Below are 23,639 nucleotides of genomic sequence, written 5' to 3'. Positions count from 1 at the left end.
AAAAGGACTCGAGGGCCATTCGTTGACTCGCATTTCTGCCTCTGGGGACTCATAGTAACTGAACCCAACTCATGTATTGGGGCCCGAAGCCCATGCGATGGATTATCTCCCATATAGCATCCCAATGTACAGAATCGAAGGCTTTTTCAAAATCTATTGTGAGCAATGCTAGGGGGTCTTGGAGGGTGGGGGCTCTTTCCAGTGCTGAGTGTAATCTATGTATATTCATTTGGGTAGACCTCTGCGGCATGAATCCACATTGGTCAGGATGAATGAGTGCAGTTATTTCTTGCTGCAATCTGTTGGCGAGTACTTTCGCAAGAATTATGGTCTCGGTGTTGATAAGGGAGATAGGTCTGTACGAACTACAGTGGTCTGGTGGTTTGCCCGCTTTCGGGATTGCTACTATCGTGGCTCTCCGGAGATCCGTGGGGAGGGATCCTCGGGTTTTGGCGTGTTGGAACATTTATAACAAATGTGGGGCAATTATGTTCGTTGCCAGTTTGCGCCACGCTTCCATCAGGAAGCCATTCGGGCCTGGTGTTTTCCCAGTTTGGAGTTGGGACATTGCCGTTACTAACTTTTCTTCCGTAATGGCTTTTTCGAAGAGGGTCTGTTGTACTGTAGTAAGGGTGGGAAGAGTGATTTCGTTCAATATGGCAGTGTCTATTGGTGACTCGGGGAGATTTATATAGTTCTGCGTAATATGAAGCAAAGCCTTCGGCTATATCCCAATCGGTCACCAGTGTATCAGAGCGCTCTGTTATGATCACTCTAATTTGGCGACTGCCCTCGTCTCTTTTTTCTAGCCATGCCAAAGCTTTATCCGCCTTATCACCTGTCTCATATATCCTGGCCTGCATCGTTCTTTGGGCCTGTTTGGCACAGTCCAGCGCGTTGAAGGCGTTTGAAGGTGTTTTTGAGCTAGTGTCAGCAGGCGGTGGGTGTTTGGTTGGTCGAGGTCAAATGGTCTGCCTCAGCCTGTGTGACTTGTTGCTCGGCTTCAAGGAGTTCATGTTGGTGTTTTTTCCTGTGTGCAACGGTGCAAGAGATTATCTCACCACGTAGCACTGGTTTGAGGGCCTCCCATAATACAATCGGATCATCAACGGAACCGGTATTTATTTCAAAGTATGTTGTGGTAGCTGCTTGTATTTGTTCTAGGAGCTCTGGGAATCCTAAGTAGTAATTGTTCAGGCGCCATGTGGGGGGTTGGGGGGGGAGGACGTGGCCTGGTTGTGTACAGTTCGATTAGCAGGGGGGAGTGATCCGATATATCTCGGGGTAATAGGGTCACACTGGAAGCCCTGTGTATGTCTGGTGCCGGGAGAAAGAAATAGTCCAGGCGTGATAATGAGGCATGTGCTCCATAGTGAAATGAGTATTCCCTCGCGCCTGGGTGCAAGTCCCTCCACACATCGCGCAGGCCCAGTGCTGCTGTGAAGGTGGCAAGCTTGGTGCGGGTGGCGGGGTTTCTCTCCCTTAAATATGTACGGTCTGTTTCTACGTCCATGACTTCATTGACGTCCCCACCAATGATGAGCAGGTCGGATTTGTCCCCTGTGATTATGGGCGTGATGTCAGCGGTGAGTGCGGATAGTAGCACCGGTGGCGCATAGATTGCCAGCATCGCAATGGTCTGGTTCCACAACACTCCCGTGACATACATGTATGTCCCGCTGGGGTCTTGTGTGATTTTCATGAGGGTAAAAGGTAACCTTTTGTGTACTAATACAAGGACGCCACGGGAGCCCATAGTGAACCCAGTGTGCACAGCTAGTCTGTAGTTGGCGCGTTCGAATAGGTTGCATGTGGTACACGCAAGGTGTGTCTCGGTCATGAAGACTATATCCGGCGTGTTCCCGTTTAAAAACTGCATGACCAGTCGCCTCTTGATCCCTCCACTCAGGCCGTTAACGTTCCAGGTCAGAAACTTTAGGGTTCTGACCTCAGTACTGCTAGGTGCCATTGTTTTTAGTGTTCGGGGTTGCAAGTGTTTTGTCGCGCATTGCGCGTGGATGCAGTGGTGTTTGTTTTACGGTATGTAGGACTTTTGTGGGATGTGTAGGTGTACTCTTCCGGATCCATTTAGTAGTAAACATATATACAATAAACCAACCCATCCCCCTCCCCATACTCCACCCAACTAGAAGTATCCGTCACCTGAACTTCTCACAACAACTAAAGCTGGTCCTAGTGGCCCGCAGTTAAACAAGTAACATTCTACGGGGGGGGCCACCTTTGCAGCAGCCGTCGTAGTGTTCCGATCTTGACAAGTATGTGCTGTCACACAGTCCATGTTTGGTGGATGTCATCCATGATCATCCCATCTCTTCGTCCTGGGGGTTTCCCACTGGTGGTTGTGGCGGCGGTGGATTTCGTTCCTGCCGGACCTGGGGGTTCCTCTGTCTATTGCTTCTCTAGTGATCCAGTCCCCTTTGATGTGTTGCGCTGCCCATTTCCAGGCCTGCTTCGGGTCGAGGTGGACAGTTGTTCCTTTATGATATATTTTGAGTTGAGTTGGGAAGAGGAGACCATATTTAACGTTGAATGTTTGTAGTTGTTTCTTTAGTTGATCAAAAGATTGTCTGGCTTTCTGGACTTCCCTTGTATAATCAGGGAAGAAGGCGAGTTTTGTGCCGTTGTAAGTCAGTGTGCCCTTGGCTCTTGCCCTCTGAAGTACTGCGTCAGGATCTCTGGAATTGAAAAGCTTGGCGATCACAGTTCGAGGAGGTGCACCCGGGATCGTTTTCCCGGAGGGCATGCAGTGTGCCCTTTCAATCGAGAAGAATTTTGAAAAGGTGTCAGGTTCGAACAGGTCTGTCAGCCATTGTTCAAGGAAAGTCTCCATGTTTGCCCCTTCTGCGTTTCAGGCAAGCCGAGGATCCTGACGTTGTTGCGCCTTGACCTGCCTTTGCTTTGGTCCACTCGGTTGGCCATTGTTTTGAGCTGTTTTGATGCTGGCCAATTGGTGTTGTAGGTCGCGCATTCCGTCTTCGGTGTTGGAAATGCGCTGTTCCGGTGCAAGATGTCGGTTTTTGTAGGTCCTGACAGAGGAGCGATACGTCCATACTTATGCCGTCTATTTTTTGCTCCATGGAAGCACGCGAGTCTGCTATGGCGAGTCTGCTATGGCGGCCATGACATCGCTCAGCGATATTGCGGTTTCTGAGCTGGGGGCATCGGTGGTCGGGTCCAGCTCTTCTTGACTTTGTGTGACTGATGTGGTGTACTTGTCCATTTTGTGTTGTACAGAGTGTTTCTTGATTTTGTCTGTGCCCATGATAGCTGTGGGTTTTATCGATTCTGGGTGCGATTCTAGGTGCAAGGTCTTTCTCGTTGCAATGTCGTGGATCTCTGTCGATGTCTGTGGGGTAGTAGCACTGGACAGTGGTGGGGGAGCGTTTCCCCTAGATTGGACTGCTAACCGTTGGTGACCGGGAATCACGGCAGCTCTTATGGTGATGTCAGGGCTTCTTGACTCTGTTAAGGCTTCAGGTCTCTTTTCGGGGCTATGGTGCTTGAGGAGTACTATTGCGCCAGTGGTTGGGTGCAGGCTTTCATCCAGGGTGGTTCAGTGGGATCCAGCTCGGTTGGGTGCCTCAATGGGTCTTGGGGGGCAGCACGCCTCTATATCTTGATGATACTCTGATTAATGTTTCAGCGTTGTTCCCCACCAGTAGTGGTTCAGTACCTTGCTGCAGATGTGCATCCCAGGTTAGGGAGTGCAATTATCTCGGGGCGCTGTTGCTTAGTATATTTAGCGGTGTCACTTTGACGTTCCCAATTTCTTTGGTGCACTAGGTATGTCAATTTTGCGTCCTTCCACTGACATATGTGCACCAATCTTGTGTTCTCATTAGCTTCAGGGGCTTTGGTCAATCAGTGGTAGTACTCACTGTGGTTCTTGGTATCGGTTATCTTGGCTGGATGCCTCAGGATGTAACATCTTCCCGGGCTTGAGAGTTTCGTGGCAGAGGCACCATCAGCGCTTTCTCCCTGTCCTGTGGGAGCACATTTTCCTCCCCACTTTCGTTCAGCAATTGCAAATCTGGGTTGCTCCGTTGTTTCAGGAATGTGACGTCCGGTGGTTTAGGTCTATGTGGTGGGCAGGCGTATTCTGCGCCTCTACGGTATGCAAGGTTTCCTTGCATGGGGAGGCGTATCGCTGGTCCTGTGTATGGCTTCTTGCGGGGGCTCCAGAGGTTCCCCTCAAATTTGTTCTCGGGCGACCCCCGCAGGGTGTGAAGTGGCTCACCAGTCCCGCTCTGGGTTGTTCAGCTGTGTCACCCCAGCGCTAGGTGGTCTAGTTTGGCTTTTCGTGCTGGGTCGGTGCTCCACCTTTGCCTCACGGGGCACCCAGGATTCCTCCGTCTGGTCGCCGGCCGCACCTTGTGTGCCTCAGTTAAGTTCTTGGGATCGAGCCCCATACCCTTGGTCGTGTGCTGGGCTTCAGGGATATGGGGCAGGACCCCCTGTATGTGTTCCGGTTGTGGGTGCCTGCATGCGTGGGGCGTTACTTGTTTGCTGGGGTACCAGCGGCGCGAAGAGCGGCCCTGGTCCTGGGGGCACCAGTTGCCACCACTCTGTTTTGCGTGTTGTGCCACGGGGCACTCCCGGTTAGATCGACCGGTGCGCCCACAGGGAGCCGTGACCCCAGCAGGTCAGCCCCCGCCGCACCGCCCCCAGCTCGCCACGCTTCACCAGCAGGCCCCCGTTTAAGAGTGGGGGTATCAGCGCGTCACTGATGCGTTCTTCTCCCTCAGTGGGACAGCATTGGTTTGCCACAATTCCACCTCGGGTCCCGGGGATCGGGCCGCTCGTCGCCGCTTATGTGTTGGGTGTTGGATGTCAGACACAAGTTTATCTGCTCCGGTTCTGAAGTGCACCGCCCACCCGTGTGGGTTGTTGAGTGTCCGTTAGGGTTTATGGTAGCGTTCACCCCGCAGCAGTATGTTCGCGAGGGAGCAGTCCCTCCTTTGGGGCTGGGTGTCCGGCGTGTCGTCGCTGGTTCTCAGGTTCCACCGGCAGTCTCCGCTCAGAGCGGGTGAACGGCCTCCGCGGGGTGCCTGCAGCGGGTCACCAGCATGCTCTGCTCCATCGGCGGGGCCTCAGATGGAGTAGATTTTGTGAGTACTGTTGATCACCCGGGTTCCGGCGTGGTTTCTACTCAGGCTGTTGCTGCGCTCATGCTGTTTGTTGCGTAGGCTCCCTTTGTACCGGGCTTCAGAGGTGGAGCTCAGCGGGCGACCATCTTGGTTTCCCCTACTCGGGCTCCAGGGCGAGTTTTCGGAGGCTGTTTGACCTTTGATGCGTGTGCGGTTTTGGACAATTTCATCAGCCGCAGTTGTGGCGGAGTGTGTGTTACCAGTAGTGATCTTCTGGATGCTGCAAAGATTCGGTATCAGGCTGGATTGTCAGGATATTCACGGGTGGCCGCAGGAGCAATGGAGGTTCACGTTTGTATTGCTTCGTTGGTGCCTCGCCCCAACCAGATGCAATCTTAATTAGCGTTAGGTCAGCATAAGGTCGGCCCATTATGCCCTTAGGAGCAGGATTCAAAAGAGCCAGATAGCCATCACATTAGAGGGATTCCCTTAACCAAGTCTCTTGAAACACCAAGATGTTGAATAAATCTAAATCTTGGACTTTTTCACAAAAAAACAGCCTATCTTCAAGAAGGCAGGTCTCCTTTCATCGTGAGTCTAACTAGCTCTTGGACGACTTAGCACTCCAGCCAGCCAAGACCAAGAGCTCCCCTCACACACAGAACCATTCTGATTCACCCTCTCTTCATCCTTCAATTTTTTTTGATTCGCAATATTAAACTTTATAGAAGATAAGTCCTTATTCGTCATCTCGATCGCCTCTTCATTCCTTTCCTTTGGCAATCTCACCTTTTCCCTTATGTTTTTTCTCTGGGATATGACAATAGGCACAACCTTCTTAATGTCTCTGGAGGGCATCAGCTCACTCCGGTTAGCTTTAATTTGTGCATGATAATCACTAATTTTGTATCCCAAGCGCAGGAACTTCTCTTTGGATGCCAACACTAAATCTTTCTTAAATTGAGAGATTAGATGGAGTAAAACCCAATCAGTCTTTGTCTGCTCCACAAATTCAATTATCTTAATATCTCTGCTTGCAAATTTGCGAGCAGGTAGTATGCAGTTAATCAATCTCAAAACATTCCTTCTATTTAACACCATCATTTTTTAATCAGTCTCTTCCTTCATTTTAGAGTTTTCGTTTGTTATATGACCTTGTCTCACTGACGATCAGTCTCTTTTCCTTACCACACACTTTACTTTCATCAGCAAGTTTGGGGACCTTTGTGCAGCCGAATTGAGCACCACCATTTCTTTTTTCTTCTAACGTCTTGAACACAACCGGTGCCACAACCGGAGCCATTTGAGGGTCTTCTGAGGTCATTAGGATGAACACAGCCCTTTCTTTTTTCTTCAACTGTCTTGGGCACAATAAAGAGCCCTTGGGGCTTTTCCACAATTGTTTCCCCCCCCCAAATTGCACCTTATTTTTTCAACCGATTTGGGGACATTGTCTAGGAGACTCTATATTTTCCCATTCCGAATTGCTTACTTCTTTCCATCTCTCATCGCCGTCCACTTGCTTGATTTCTTCAATCAGGTCACTTAAATCCCCCACAGGAGATGACTCACCCACTCACCCCCCCCCCCAAACTCATTAGTCACCTCAAGGACAGATGGTAGTTCAATGCTTACATCTTTTGGCATGGCCAATTCCTTTCTGGCTTTTTTGGGAGCCGGTAGATTGTCCCTTTGAGGGGGGGGGGGGGGCGAATTTGCCTCAAGAAAGTTGGCAAACGATTTGCTTCCCTTCTAGAGTTGGACAGCATATTATCATTTTTTTCTGGGCTGGGGGATTTTCTGCTCTGCATCCGCCAGTACTTTACTTACATCACCTCCTTCCTTAGATTTGAATAATGAGAAAACATTATTTTCTGGGAGGTCATTCCTTAATTTATCACATCCAGCTGCCGGAATGCCGACCTCCAGCTCCACATTTAGCAGCATTGATTTAGTAGGTTCCGATTTCTCCCCTCCCCCCATACTTCTCAAAGGGGGGCTCTTTGTACGAGATGGGTCCTTAAAATGGGTTCTCATCCATTGACAATCTTGAAGAAGGGCCTCCATGATCAGAGACTTATCCATAGTTTCACGCCGCGCAAGGTTGCATAATCTATTTTGGTGGGTTTGGAAGTTTCGGCTTCCTTATCCAACCTCTGGTGGGTCAGTCTAAGAACACAGAAGAAGATAATTAGACAATTAATCCAAGTGATCTTTTACCATCTCCTAAGTTATATGTTGGGGACCTAGTCCTCATTAAACTTTTTCCCAGAAAGTGGCATGAGCCACGTTTTCATTGCCCTTTTATCACCGCAGAAGCGTCCCCTTCAGCGAGTAGAGTACAGGGAAGAAGAGCTCGGCTACACATGGGCGATGTGAAGATCTATAAAGGAAAGACCGGCCCTCCCACCATTGCCGATTCAGAAGCAAGACAAGAAGAATTTCAGTGTGTGCAGATCCGATCGATGACAAAGAAGAAGAAGGACAACAAAACAACGAGTGATTAACACAAATTTTATATTGGACTGGAATTCAATGGACACTCCTTATAGATATTTTAGCAGAGAGTGAAAAGACTGGCGGAGAACTCCAGGAATTTTGAAATTAACTTTTAGAAATACATATTGAAGTAGAAGGTAGTGCATCAGAGATATGTCTAAACGTCGGTTCTTGATCAGAATTTGGAAACGAGATCGGTATCCAGACTCATTTTGTGGAGAATATTTGTTTTAAGTGATTAAAACATATGGTACCTGCTGATAGTGACGTTCATCTGATTGTGCCAACTGTCTTTGTGTTCATACTTTGATGTTACCATGCTCTTGCTAGAAGTGACGTTAATATTCACACTTTCTTGCAAGATCGTAAAAATGACCCACTGATAAGAAGACTCCTTATTGCTATAATTGAAAAGAATTTACAGTTACAAACAAAGAAATGTAATGATTATATTAAAAATTATCAAAGACAAGAGTGGCACTGTTCTAAAAGGTGAACAAACACAGCAAGTAGTAGGATGGCGTGAGAGATGGATGCCGATGTTCTTATGCAGAATATATGCTTGCAGGATTGTTCTCTTGGTCTTTCCGTTTCTCATCTTCTCATCTTTCACAGTCTCTAGCATGTAAAGGTTTCTACTGAAGGAGAAGTCCCTATGGTTCTCCCTACTATGAACACTGATTTTGATTTACTCCATGACTACTATACAGACTTTGGGAGACACAAGAGAGATGCAAAGGAAGTTAGTGAAGGAAGTTAGTGAAGGGATAAATACCTATCTAGATAACACAGCACATTTGGGGGATAACACGTGGTACCAGCACATGAGAAAAGTGGGGGAGAAAGCATCTAAGGAGGGTTGCTACGTCTGCTCTCCCATCCCCTATGCCATGAATACAGTACAAACTTTCATTGCCAAAGAGGTTCCAGAGCATGATGCATGGCGCCTCAGTCATCTTGCAACATGTACAACTCGAGGATAATTCCAAGGAAGCTGGGCAACTTTGTGATGGAGATCGAAATGGTCGTTTCCATACCAGCATGACTACATCAAGACCTAACAAATTGAAAATGAACATGGATGGAAGAGCAAGATCCTGCAGGACAGGATGAGGTGATCATTGAAGAGATGGAGAATGAACTGCCCTGATGTGACAGAAATAGCTGGATCACCTGGATGTTGGGAACCAACTCAATTTTTGATCTATGGATGAGTGAAGTCCAAGAAGAGATTGGAAGAAGAAATGATGTCCTGTGCAGCTCATTTGCTGAAGACAGATTAAGTACAAGAAGTGCAAAGGGTGAATGATGGGTGTTTGAAGTCATGAGTTAAACACGCCAAACTACTGACATGGGTAGAAGATTAATCAGGCCCAGTAGTTGTAATCCCGTTGGTTAATGCGACATTGTGCTTCCGAAGACACGTAAAGAAACATGTGGGATATACCAAAGAATGCAAAACTACAACTGACGTTCCTAGGATGGGAGAAGGGACACCGTACTCATGGACCGGTATTGGGCTTGTGGATCTGGAGCATAAATTTGGTTGCCCAAGGATTGGGGTGGAATATGTTCTTTGGTGCTCATCCATCTTCCAGCATTAGTGATACCACAAAGCGACATGAACATGGGTGAATTTCCAAAAGCGGATGCCCATTTGAGAAAAAGAAGATTGCTTGAACTTCTACGTCGGACAAGAAGAGAGAATAATTTCTCAGCCAAATCAATAACAGCATATGACTCCATTCCTGATGAAGACAGGTTGTTCAGTAAGACTGCCACAATATTTACGACTATATTCATGCCTGGGATCCAAACAGTAGCAAACGTCAAGTGGCTACAGATCACCAGATGGGATCTTCTGCAGACAATCAATGCTACCATAAAGGGATTCAACACTATCAAGGAAGAGCTGAGAGCCATACGACCGACGACCCTCCAGAACAGATATGTCCTTGATATGATCACAGTGATGGAAGGAGGAGTTTGTGCCAAAATCGGGCCATCATGTTCCACATTCATACCTTCTCATGATGAAGAAAATGTGACTTTGACAGAGGCCATAACGCTGATAGACCTGCATAACAAGAAGGAAGATCATTGGAGTTATATTAGTGCTGGAGATGTTTGGATTCTGTGTAATCAGGATAGCGATTGCCCAATGCAAGAAAACAGCAAAGAAGGTGGTAGGAATGAAGATCATGATCGATGTCGAATCTGGACCTAGACCAAAGGGGCTGACTGATGAAGCTGTCAGAAAATATACAGAGGCCAGCATTGTAGCACCTGAAGGAACAAAATTCCTGTATCCAAAGAATCATAAGAAGTACGTAGGACGATGAGTCTATTGTAATCCGAATGGACAATGTAACTACATGACCTGGAGTGTAGATTAACATGTAAAATCGGCTGGCACCCTGAGGAGGGTGATTCAGGACGCCAAAGAAACACGTCTTCAAGAGAAAATATCAGGATGTGAAAACGATTGAAGAGGTGGTTGAGGACTCGACCAGAGGGGGGGAATGTAGAGGAGCAGTTACATGCATCCGCAAGAAATCCTGCCCCGCTACCTCCGATATGTTGGAAGTCTGAGATTGGGCTGTGTTTGACACCAGAAGTTGTGCCAATACCGCAGCGTATATTCGAAAGAAGATACCCATTGAGACAACCCTATCGAATGCATCCCAGAAGAGACGACAATCTGAGGGAGGAACTCCCTGAAGGAACACAAAAAAGAGCAAAGATAGAAGCTAGTGAAGTCACACGAGATATGTGTGACATCCCGAGATACTGGCTGAAGAGGATGCATGGATCCTACAGAAACTAATGATGAAGTACAGAATCAAATGAACTTTTAAATACAAAAAAGAATATTACACATGCACAAAGTGCTGCAGAGAATCAATTGTACCGATGCTGAAACTCAAGGTAGACTAAGGGCCTCATTACACGGTAGGCGGTGAGCCATGGCGCTATTAGCGCCATGGCTCATGCCGGTAAAATACCGGCACCGCCTTGGCGCAAAGGGGATTTACCGCCCCATTCCAAGGTTGGAGGGGCGGTAAATCCCCCTTCCGCCATTGCCCTTCCCCATTCCCATTTCTGCCCCATGGGGCTCTATGGGAATGGGGAAGGCGCTAATTACGGCACCGCAATTTTGCGGTGCCGTAATTAGCTCCGAGGTCCCTTAGCGGGTTGGATTTTAACGCCTGCAAAAAGCAGGCGTTAAATCCCCCAACCCGCAAAGGGACCTAGTAGTAAGGCGGTAGGGATTTACCGGTACCGGTATTTTACCGGTACCGGTAAATCCCTACCGCCATCCGTGTAATGAGGCCCTAAGTCATCATAGAAACTGGCTATACGTAGTGAATAGAATGCAGGCAAAGCTGCCATTGTATAGAAGCTGGACATCGGTATCATACATTTTAGTAAGCCTGGGCACATGAAGAAGGGAGAATTGTGTCGCAGGAAAAATAAGCCGAAATCATGGAGCTGCTTGGCGAGGTTGTCTGGCTTGGAGTCAAGACTGAAGCAGCCATGGTAGGTTATATTCTTGAAGGGAATGAACGTGCGAAGGATGAATCATCTTTTGTTAAGGTACAAGGAAAGAACACCAAGAGTGCCAAGTTGCATTCATGTAAGACATGTAAAACCTGCAAAATAGACCAAATCATGGTCTCCTGTCACGTGAGCCAAGGATGAAAATAGAGTCGAACTTGGAGTCCTAGAACAACGATAGCGAGTGATCGCACTCCCATGTATTCCCAGAGACAAGGATACTTGGCAAGGCCAAGTTCAAAGACAATCTTCATGGCAGAAGGCTTGGGTGATGAGAGATGTTGGGATAATTGGGTGGAATGATAAAGTCGGCTAACCTCCTTGCACCTGGGTCTGGGCTTACGTGCTGCTAAGTGAACCGAATGTTCCAGACATGGTACAAGCGTGCCAACCAATTGTAGCGGTCTGTATAACGAAGGTCCTTATAATTTGAAGATCAGTTGAACACCTGTGTACTTAACGGTTTTAAAGATGGCATGTTTTAGAGGTAGGCATATGCTGTCCACCTGACAGTGGGTAGCCAATCACAATCCTATGTAATGTATACTTAGATGTTCCTCTTAAGCCTATCACAATCCCTAGTAGGTTTTTCATTATTTGCCACGTAGTATGTGGTCACCTCTGATGTATTTTTAGTATGAAGTCTATGTTTTGTGAAAGGATCGCTGAGAGAAATCAAACGAACGTCCGTTGATGATCGTTGTAACTCCCTGTTTTAGATAGTTGTTAATAAAACAGTACTTTGCCATCTTCCTGAGTTGGTTCGGTTATTTGGACTCAGAATTATTTTGTAAACCCATCCATTGTATGCACGTTCCTAAAGGACCCTAAACTCACATCAGGCACAAAGCGGACTCTTGAGATTTCCAAAGAGAGGTGAAGCTTATACCGCCAGCGTCCCTAAACTGAAGCAGAGGTACAAGGATCTTCCGGAAACCGGGCTGATTAAGTCAGCAAAAGCTATAAACACATTTGGACAATCTGCAACTGACATAATCAAAAGGTACCAGACAGTTTCAGAGCATCACAAATTAAATCATTACTTAGCCGGCTGTTGTTGGCAAAGTTAACAGCCTTTATTCCTGCTGTCTGACAAGTAGCCAGTTTTTCCCATAGGTTTCAGTTCAGATAGGCCTTTTTCTACATGAGTAAACTCAGAAAATGGAACAGAGCCTTCCTGACTCCACAATCTCAACCAATATTTGGTCGGGTCATACTTCGACATGATCATCAGAGGTAAAATACCCACCTCAAGATATGAGTACCTGAAGGTAGCAGAAGCAGCTTTTTTTAGAAATGTTCATTGTAACTTGTTAGCGGTCGTGTAGACCGAGACTTCTGTGCTTAAGAGGCAGCTCGAGTTGATTGCTTCTGTAATTAATTCAGAGCGGTTGAAACCGCTACTCTACCATACCACACAAAAAAGGAATGTATAGCCCCATTAAATTTTTCAATGCAAGTGCTGGATTTTACCACTTAAGGCACCTAGCACCCACATTCCTGAAACCTGATTACCAGGTATTCAAAGGGACTAACCTTTTCAAGTGCAACATTATCAATTTCAAAGGATACAGACCCACGTTTGGATAAACAAGACCATGATCTTAGATTTTTTGTATTTAACTCAAGTTTTAGGTTAATGAATTTACGTGAGAAGGTTGAGAGGGCCTTTTTCAGACTTGATGGGGTTGTTATTATAGCTGCATCGTCGGCATAAAAAAGGGCCGGGTATTTCACAGAGCCCATTTTTGGGCAATCCTAGCACTCCGGTTATCAAAGTGTCTATCATTTCTTGGACATATGTGTTGAAGAGCAGAGGTACCAAGACAGCCCTGTCTCACTCCCAGACAAACATTAAACGCTTTTGTCCGTTTCCCCCCCCCCAAAACCAAACCAAACTTTTGCTTGATTTTGGGAATACAGTTGGTCAATAATTGAGATTAATTTCAAAGGGGCTTTGCGGGCTTCCAGTATATGCCAGAGTGCAACTCTCGAAACCGAGTCAAATGCTGTTTTAAAAAGGTCCAAGAAAGCAACATTTAATTTCATCTTAAAAAAAAAAAAAAAAAAAACACACTTTTGAATTAGAAGAAATGTAAGGAAACATTGATCTATGGGACCGCTATTTTGCCAAAACCCCACCTGATGAGTGCTTAGGATGTGATTAGAGTCGGACCAAGACTAAGTGGCCAAGTATAGTATTTGCAAAGATTTTCCCAGCCCCCTCCAATAATGAAATTGGGCAGTAATTACAGGAGAGATCTCTTCGACCCTTTTTATATAGAGGGATAATCTCTGCCCAACGCCATGTGGGAGGAATTAAGCCCGTAGAAAGAAAGGCGTTAAAAACATATAAAACCGGGACCCGCACAGTTTTCTCATTCTTATAGAGGTAAGCAGCCTTACCATTCTTCATAGATCTTAGCGTTGCCCCAACTTCAGACATACCCACACTTAAGTGTGAGCCATGCAGATTGTCTACTAACTCCATAATGCTGTTATTTACCTCATCACCAGGATGAGATTTATAGAGATTAGAAACGTGAGACTCCCAATCATCAGCTGGAATATGACATTGCAAAGCCTGGTCACCATTCAACTCTCTACCTACCACCATCCTCCAGAATAGTGTGTTATCCCACTGTTCCAGGGCATCATGCATGACCGACCATTTTTCATAAAGGAACTTCCTTTTTACTCTAATAAGTGCCTTATAATCTGCTCACAATGAACGCAATTCAACTTTACACGCCCCACCATTGGTTTTAACAAAAGTTACAATTTTCCTTTTGGCTACATGGCATTCTCTATCATACCAGCTGGAGGTAACAAGGGCCCTTCTGATTTGGCCCGAGAGAGCATAGACCAGTGGAGCAAGGTTTGCCTTCATTTTCTCAGAGTCAAGCAACACAAGTGGTGATGAACACTAAGCACCGCAGATTGCCATTAGGTCGCTCAAAATCAATTTATATATGACTGATGTATGCCCTTGTTCAATAACCTTTGACCACTTTACCTGTTTCTGTGAATGACCTGTTAAAATAATGTGCTGCAATGTTACACCATTTGGACCAGATCCCATGCCTGGGCTAACTCAGACAATAATAGACAAGGGATAGTGGTCACTCTCCGGTCGATCACAGATTTCAAAACCGAAAGCTTGGTCGCATTGGTTACCGGAGACAAGTATGTAATCTATCAGTGAGGCACCAGCTGGACCAACAAATTATTTCTTAGCCGGTCGGTCCTTTGAAAAACAGCCATTGCAAGCTCTCAGATTGAGATTATAAAATGTTCTTGCCACTTCCAGGGCCAAATCACCAGGCCTCCATTGGGTCTACCCCTTGGCCCCTTGATAGATGGTACAAAAAAGGATTTATAGCCCTGAAACCAGACAGGGTTTACAGCCCAAGTTTCCTGGAGAAGAACTAATTGATACCCTCTTATATACTCACACCAGCCGGGTTCTCCATCAAACTACACAGACCAGCAACATTCCATGATACCAAGTTATAACGCATGCCAGAATCCCTTGAGATGGACTTCATAGGAGCCTCCTTAACTGTGCACCTATAGCAATCAGATTTCCCCATCCTTAGCCAATCACCAGGCAGTCTAGAAGTGCGGTCCTGCTCCAAGGCCGAGTAATAATAATGCCCGTTAGGTTGACCTGGGTTAAACCCTGCGCCCAACTTTTCCACGGGTGAATACTGGGATGGAACCATTCTGTCTAAGAGCATTGCAGGCTGAAATGCATACACCTCAAAACCCATTTCTTCCAGGAATTTTGAGTTCTTACAAATTCGTTCTGCCACAATAGGGGATATAAAAAGACACTAAAACCCAATTCACATGACTATGCTCCAATGGCAATTTGAATCTTACAATATCCTCAGATGTGATCATTTCCAAGTCGGGGACGTTGTGTGAAATTTCGAGCAGCCAAGAGCAGTTTAAAAAGGGACTGGAAGCCGTGGGATTACTTTCCATTATTTTGATATACTTCGCGCAAACAGCCCCGGAGAGGTCTGAAGAGAGAGTGGTCTTGCCAGGCAGAACTGATTGTAGTGAGTCGACACGTGAAAGCCAGAACAAAGAGGACAATTTTGCCCCGCTCCCCACCATGGTGTTAGTTATGGGAGTCGAGCAAATAGTGTCACTGAGAAGACTGGCTGCATCGACCTTGTTACGATGATTTGCAGATGTGTAGTGCCATTGGCCAATCGTTTTGGATTTGTAGCTTGCGTTGGTCTCTGTGGGAACTTAGCTGTATTATCCGCCAATGATAGCATAGCCTGCTCATTCTGCCCCGCCATATTGGCAGGTTTAGGTGGGGCACTCACTGCGTCCTTCTTGGTTAATTGAGGTGAGGAGCCTCCAGTAGATACCGTTGTGGCAACACCAGGCATATGATTCGATTCAGTCCGGATTAGAATTGAAGCAGCTTTTGGGGCAGAGCTATGGGTGACAACACAACCATTTGTCAAGAGGTCCCTGAAGCAGTACTTGACGAATAGATACGTCGCCAAGGTCATTCGATGCTAAGTATTGACCAGTTGATATGGGGATCAATGAGGGGCCAACATGATCCCCAACTGCTTTGGTGGAGGACATACTTGAGAACTCCACTTGTTTATTTTGCTGTCTCCGATGGGTGGTTTGCCGAGTTTTCCTCTGTCTCTTTTTGTGTCTATGGATAGGGCTATTAAGCAGCGATTGCTCCAAGCCTAATGACTCTAGGGCATGTTCCTCCGTGGCAGTGATAACCTTCGCAGAATCTTGGTGAAGAACTAAGTCAGATGGCAAATGTGGCAGGGGCTTCGAGGTACTCACTCACGTCAATGGTGTAGGTTCCTTCGTACTTTCACGTAAGGGAATTGGTGCAAGTGATGGATTCTGACTTTGAGCTGTAAGGTCAATAAGTGGGACTGTGTCAGAATATGTCTTGATGCGCGAGCTGGAATTAGCATCAATGATAATGTCCACAACCAAGGCTAAAATATGCTTGTCTCACACTGTTCTTTAGCAGATTTTGTGCAAGGAAGGAGTAGGGCATCAATTCTAGCACATATCGCATTCAAAATAGAAGCAGATTCAGACGTTACCCCAGGGAGTCCTAACACAGAGTCAATACTCAAGTGGGACACCTCCTCTTCGCTGTCATGATACGAGTACTCAGCAGGGGGGTCTGGTCTTTCAAGGGCGGGACTGGTAGCCAAAATCATATTAGTGGGGCAAAGGGAGTTGTGCTGCAGGTTTAAGCACATATTGAGAAGAGATCCATTATTATCTATTATGGGCAAGCTGTGAGGCAAACTTTCTTCAAGGTTTCTTTTATCCCCCTCGCACGCATCACCTTTATCAGCCGGTTTATCAGCAGGGCACTCACCTGCCTCAATGGGTATTACCCAATTGTCGAAGAACCCATTCGTTTTTGATTGTGAGTTCTTGGCATCACCCTTTTCCTCCTTTTTCTGCTTCTTTGTTTTTTGCAGTATATTAGAAATCAGTGTGCCTTTCGGGGGACTGCGAGCGCGTTTCCCTATGAGGGCCGGGGTGGGGGCACTGTGCAGCCCATATTTTTGTTGATTATTAGAAACTCAACCCCCTTCCCCCACTTTTCCTGCACAAACACTTTCGCACAGACAGCCGCTCTGTTTTCTCCCAGACTCGCACCCGAGCCGTGTCCCAATACTATGTTCAGGTGAGGTCAGGCAGACTTCCATTACACTTCCCCACAAGGATAAAAGGCGGAGCACGAGGGCACACTATGAGCGAGGCAAAACACAGGAAGGTACAGCAGTTTCGAGTTGGCAGTTGTACTAGGGGAGAAAGACGGCCAGACACGAGAGGTTTGTGAGGGGGGCAACAGCCTTGACAGGAAGCTGTTGCTTTCAGGAAACCTTCAAGGCAGAAAATGTAAGACCAGGAAACAAGGCTAAAGAATCCTGAATTGTGTGTCGGAGATATCGAGGGTCCTCCCGCGTAACTGTCCAAGGCGGAGAGAAGCAGCAGACACTGATATATCGACCTTGGCTCCAAGAAGAATGAAGCGACAGAACAACACAGACGATGAGTTGGAGAGACCAATGCCGGACCGGTCTGTGTTGAAGTCAAGGTCGCAAGCGGCAACATTGTGAAAACGAACATTGTTAAACACGTGATGAAAGACCCAAGTGAAGCCAAATTGCTGGTGAATATTTTAACAGTAAAAGGAAAGCTACGATACCGTTGACAGAGTGGTCCGGCACTGTGAAGGTGCTCAGTCGAAGGTCTCTGTACAGTATCCTGGCAAGAGAAACGGAAGTAGAAGATTGTTCTGAAGTGTAAATTATGTGAAGTGAATGAAAGTGGTCCTGCGACGGTTTAAGCAAAACCCATGGCACATTCGAATGTCTTCGATGCTGGTATCAAAAGGGATCTGAGCCCGAACCAGGGGGATCCATGGTCCAAGCCCGAACAAAAGAGACCAGTCTTGAACTTGTGAAAGTGAAAACCCTGACAAAGGAAAGGAACCTTTGTGTTTTTTTTGTTACATCAGGCCCCATGCTCCACTCTCCGCTGGCCATTGGGAGAGGAAGGCGGGCTGGCCGGCCAGCCAGGCCCAGGCCCAGGCCCAGGCCCAGCCCCCTTTTCTATCCTTCCAGCCATCAGGTCTGTTGGGCCAACATGATACATGCCAACAATATCCATTCCAGTCTGGGTGTGCAAGTGCAGTCCTGGTTTTAAATTTGCCTTCTGAGGCTTGAAGTCCTGGCCTTCACCCTCATAAATCCAGCAGAACACATCCCTGAGCAAGCGCAAGGTTGTGTAATGAAGGTGCTGAATCCGCGCCAGACAGGAGGGGTGGGGGTGCACCTACCAATTGAGCGGGATAGGCTGGGCCACATAGGATGGAAAGGATGGAGTAGATGGAACAGATGGAAAAAGTGGATGGAAGGGAAGGATAGAGTGAATGGAGTGGATATCTCTCTATATACCTCTATATATCCTATTTATGCTATGTACGCGTTTCCCCATATTATCTGTATCACATGTTTACCCTATGCATCTTATCGCTTTATATACGTATGCCGCTATGTACGCTCCCTGTCCTACTCTTGTGCTTGGTCGCAGGTGCTTTACTGATAACCACCATATCACACTACTACGCTTACTCTCGCCTATACACCATCATTCAACTAGAACACAGCTATACTATGACACATTCGGCCTAGCTGTTCTCATACTAACATGACCCCACGAACTGTCATGCCGTTTGCAAAGAGATTCCCTTGGAGTCTGAGAAACCAATGGCAACTCCGCCGCCATTAATCGTTCCAATTTTTTCCCCCATTTCCTGTTGCTATGCTCTAGTCTTTTTCCGGCCTCTTCCTGGTTTCACTCTTAACCACGCCTCTTTGTTTTGCCCGGCGCGTTGCAACTGAAGCTTTCACGCTCCGTTTCGCTAGCGCTCTCTCTCCAGTTCCTTGCCTGCTGCCTGACCGGTGTTTTGCCGGTTATCGTCCCTTTCTGCCTTCCTTCGTAGCTTTTCTCCTCCTGGTGCCCTTTCCTTCCTTGGTTTCGTCGCTTTTTCCTTCGTCTTTCTGCTCTTTGCATCCTCTCCCGTTTCCCTCTCTTCTCGTCCTACTTTCTTTCCCCGGTGCCCCAGTCCTCCCTTTTTTGTACTTTCCTTCCTCCGTGCTTACCTGTTTCCTTACCTTTTTTTATGGGTTTATTCATCTTCCTCCGTTCTGACCTCTTTCTTTCTCTCTCCTTCTTCCTTTTCGGTCTCCGCTGTCATTCTTCCACTTCCCGGTCTACCGCCGCTCTTCCGGCATACCTTCCTTACCTTTTTCCCTTCCAGCTAGGCATTTGACGTGACACCCTGCGGTCTCTGCTATCCTCTCCAACCCGGAACTTCCTCTCCTTCGGATACCTGGAGAAACAGCTTGTCTGGGTTACCTGGCTCCTCATCAAAATCGAAATATAAGAGAGAGGTTTTTTTTAGCTAACGCTTTTTTCCTCTCCTACGGCTTCTGCGGAAAGGGTGTCCCTTGCTTCCCTGGTTTACTAGGGGGAACCGGGTGGCTTCTAACCGCGGAAGACCATATCTCTTCCCAAAAAAGAAATCCACAAGAAAAAAGGGGCGAAGACGCGAGGAGCCTACTGAAGAATCAGGTGAGGAGGAGTGGGTTCTGCATAAAGACGATTTTGGTTCCGACGAATCAAGTGATCAGCCTGACATTCATGACACGAACACCTCATCATCCTAATACAACACAGCTAGCTGAGCACATACCGGCTATCTTAAGCGTCTCCTCAGGCCTAACGCAGCCAGAACTCAAGCTGGGTGTCCACCGTCCAGACTGAACACATGCAACTAATTTCCTCAGCACCACACCTACCGCTAAAGAAGCAGCTATCATGCAACAACCACACCAGCTGCACACATATCCGGTGCGCCCACGCACCATACAAGACACTCTGTCTCTCTACTGACCTGAATTGTGGTTCCCGAGGGCATTCAACCTACCAGCGCTTTGAGGTCATACCAATTACACATAAGGCGCTATACAAATGCCAAGTAACATAACATAACAAAAAGGAGACTATCAACGGAGAGAGACTTTGGCGGAAGGCCCTGATACCTATGTGTTGAACTGTTACCTTGTGTCCAAGAAGCCAGAGTGTGTGCGAAGCCCGTACATGCCGCCTTGCCCCGTGCTGAAAACTTGGGGAAGGAAAACCAACTGCTCAACTATCCTGACATATCCTTTCTGAACACTTTTCTTTTGCATTGATTGTTATCCCACACCATTTTGTATTTAGAAGTAAGGATTGGCAATAGGTTTATTAGAATAGGCCCTTTTATTTTGACAGACTCCACTAGGACTGCGTTATTTGATGGTAGTAGCTTGCTCCCATCTTTAGATTTAGGTTCAATAAACACCCTTGAACTGGGATCACTAGTGTCTGTCTTCACCGTTTAAAACCATGCCTTCTTTACAGTGCCCAGTAGCGTGTCAAGCCGCACTGCAGCGCAGTCAGTCTCTCGTTTCACAGACTCACATTAGCAGCCGTTTCCGACACGGTGTGCATGTCAGTGGGAAGAGGCCTCCATCCGCCAAAAGTGAAAATGCGTACCGCCGTCTCGGATAGAGTAGGGGGGGGTCCCCCAACTCCTTGTAGTGGGAGAAAGTCATAACATTTGCGGAGGCACCAGTGTCAATGAGGACAGAAACATCCTTTCCAGCAATTTGTAGGATACATTTAGGGTGGAGTTTGCTCTTTTGTCCAACCTCCAGAACACTGGATACATCCTCTTCATCCGCGTCCTTATCAACATGTTCCCCTCTCTCTGTCAGTGGTAACCGGGTGCCTGTCTGCTTTGATTGTTGGCTGTCAGCCCTCTGTTTCACCTGGCCTCTAAATGGAGTGGTTGGTGCAGGGGCTCGGCATATCCTCGCAAAATGGTTGGGTTCCACACCTGCCACACAGGTGACCTTTAGCAGGGCAGTCACCCGTGTGTGGCAGGTCATATCCGCATTGCGGACAGTACAATGTGCGCTTAGCCCGGCTGTCTTTCTTCAGCCACTGATTTCTATGAACAAATGTATCAGGCTGTTGCTTCCCAACCGCACCTACTTCTTAAAGTTTTATTGGCCTCAAAGTAGAGCCCATAGCAGATGATCATACATCAGCTAGCTCATGGGACCGGCCAAGTTCCAGAATTTGGGCTAGTGTAATCCCTAGTTCTCTCATGATTTGCCTCTTCATTTTGATATAGTGACTACTTTGGATGACCAATCGGGCCTCCTCTTCTTCATTACCTAGGGTGCATAACATAGCCAGATGCTGCAATCGTCTGTGAAATACGTCTAGCGAATCACCCTCCTTCTGCTTCATTGAGCGCATAACGAAACGTTCAAAATCCACATTTACCATTGGCATGAAGAATTAACGTAGCACTGCAATGACTACCCCACTAGTCCACTGGGCAAAGGGTTTTGAACACCTTATGGACCGCAGTAGTATAGCGTGATTTTTTTCCATGATCATCCATCTCGCCCACAGCATCAAAGTACATTTGAAGGCACTCTATCCACAAAGTCCAACAAGGCCCTAGACTAGATGGGGATCCTGAGACACAGGTCTCTGTATTACAGTCCGCTGCCATACTCATGCACGTGCTGGTGTGACTCCCTTTTATTTAGGCACCGTCATGACTCTTAAAGGGGACACACACGGGCAACTTTTCCACAAAATAACTCTTTACGTTTGTTTAAAATAAGCAACTTGTTGTGGCCTGCTCCCGGATCACCGGAGCGGCCCACCGCAGATGTCAGGATCTCCCGACGTGGACCGTTGGGCTGTGTTCACGCAGCAGACAATAAACAAGGGTCACCCTGCAGGCTCCGCATCACCGGAGAGGTACACTTGGGCTGGGGGTAGGTAGCACACGGCCCAGATAATCAGGTGGGATGGTGTTGCCCAGCAGGGGCGCAGTCCACATGCAGGGCCACGCCAGTGGGCCTGCTGCACGCGGCGTGGCACCAGCATGGTGCAGTCAATAACCCGCCAGAGTCAGTTCTTTGTTAGACTGACGAGCCGGAAGCGGCTCATCCCTCTTATTGGGCTGGTCACATGATAACCACCGTGTGACCATTACAAACATCCACCAAACTCCCAGGAGGGGGTGACATGCAACACACTTGCCATTCAGAATTTCGAATTAGCTGGGAGTAGGTATGGACCACAGATTAAACAGACCCAGAAATAGTGTTCCTCTGAAATGGGAATTGAAGGGCTTTCTTTATACAACATCAGAATAATAAATGTGTTATAAGGCTTGCATAGAAAACCGCAAAACTATTAAAACACACGTCGAGGATTGATTATATTTTAGCGTTAAAAATCTTTTCTAAAAAAATCAAACTTGTAAAAAATGTTCTCATTACGCTCACCTAGTATTAGATCCGCTCCTCGCCCTGGATACTTATTCCCTCTCTATGAGAGGACAGCAGCGGGCTGCGTCCTCGGATGTGCAGTGTCAATATTCTGGGATGCTGAAGCAGAGCTCTTCTTCCTGGTTCGGGAGGTTCCTGGGAGAGCTCGTCACAGAGAGCTGTCTGGTTTTCCTGCCTCTGTTGTAATGAAATGTTCCCGCCCACTCTTGTCACTAGCTTAAACCTCCAGCCACAGACCTTTCTCTAGGAGGCACGCTCTGTTTACCAATGTAGCAATGTGTCAGAATGAGCAGCGAAACAGAGGAAGGACAGCGAGCCACCATTCCAGATAGACAGCCGAGTAGACGTCACTTCCTATCTTGAAGGCAATGAAGCTGCCATGTTGACGTCCTTACATATCATAGAAGAACACAGTGAACCGAATAGAGACCGTCCCACAAAACAGTTTCCATTATAATATCACAATTGATATGACTGGTATAAATATACTTTTATGGAAGTATGTACCTTAAGCATTAAACAAGGATTATATAAATGTTGCAGTGTATATTATTAACGCGCGCGTGTACACATGATGCACTTGAGCACGCAACGCTGACCGTGCAAACTGCAGTCCTACACGCTACAAAATGGTAAAATACCAATTACATAACATTTCAACACAGAGTTCTTTGTGTGTTGTGCGCACTGAAGCAGTAGCACTTCTCTTCTTCACGTGACTTCCGTGTTGCCAGGTTTGCTTATTATAAGCAACTTTGGCAGGTTTGCTTATTATAAGCAACTTTGGCAGGTGTGCTTATTATAAGCAACTTTGGGCTTCTTATTGGCGTCGCCGCTTATAATTTTTCTTGGTTGCTTGTTGCGTGTTTTGTTCGCTTATTGCCGCTATTAGGTGCTTATTGTTCTGCTTGTTCAGTTCACTGAAGCAACAATAAGCGCTTAATAGGGGCAATAAGAGGACAAACCGCAAGAAGCATAACCACTTCACTGCCGGGGCCCTGCTTCATAGGTTAACTTCCCCGGCGTTCAGCCTTAGCTTGGTCATTGCAATCGCAGCAGCAGCAGTGAAACGAAGAAGCGCGACAAAAAGCCAGGGAGAAGTTAACTCCTAATTCAATCATGTTTTATGTTGAACATGATTGAAATAGGAGTAAACCTCCCCGTTTTCGGTTACTCACATGTTCGGCAGCTTCTAATTGGCGGCAAGATTTTGTTCTTCATTGGTAGAGGATTTAGAAGATGCTCTTTTTTGCAAATAAACATTTGACTTGATTTCCAAATGCGTGGTCATTCAGTAGGATTAGGAGCCGAATATGGCATATAATATGCCAGTGACACGTGCCACTGCATGTCACCACTACAAGTGACACGTGAAACTGGCAGGTGTCACATGCCATGCCCCAAAAAAAGGTTTCACATGCCACAGTAAAACAAATATCTGATGTGCCGTCTGTCTCTTCGTTTTTTCAAATTATAATCCTTTTAAAAATGGGAAGTGCCAATTATAATCCTTTTTTGTAAAAAT

The 23,639-nt window shown here is 46.9% G+C and overlaps 1 protein-coding gene across 2 annotated transcripts in view; it reads right to left on the bottom strand.

The window, feature by feature from the left end:
- Positions 1–22,374, bottom strand: part of BROX (BRO1 domain and CAAX motif containing) — a 904,523-nt gene extending 882,149 nt beyond the window's left edge. For both annotated transcript variants that reach the window (XM_069608616.1, XM_069608615.1), the window contains exon 1: positions 22,112–22,374. The gene's annotated coding sequence lies outside the window, so the exon portion shown is untranslated. The remainder of the gene's footprint in view (positions 1–22,111) is intronic.
- Positions 22,375–23,639: the final 1,265 nt, after the last annotated feature.

Source organism: Ambystoma mexicanum, chromosome 4q (assembly GCF_040938575.1).
Source record: "Ambystoma mexicanum isolate Mex_15411 chromosome 4q, UKY_AmexF1_1, whole genome shotgun sequence".
Lineage (NCBI taxonomy): Eukaryota > Metazoa > Chordata > Amphibia > Caudata > Ambystomatidae > Ambystoma > Ambystoma mexicanum.
This window is presented reverse-complemented; position numbering and strand designations above follow the sequence as displayed.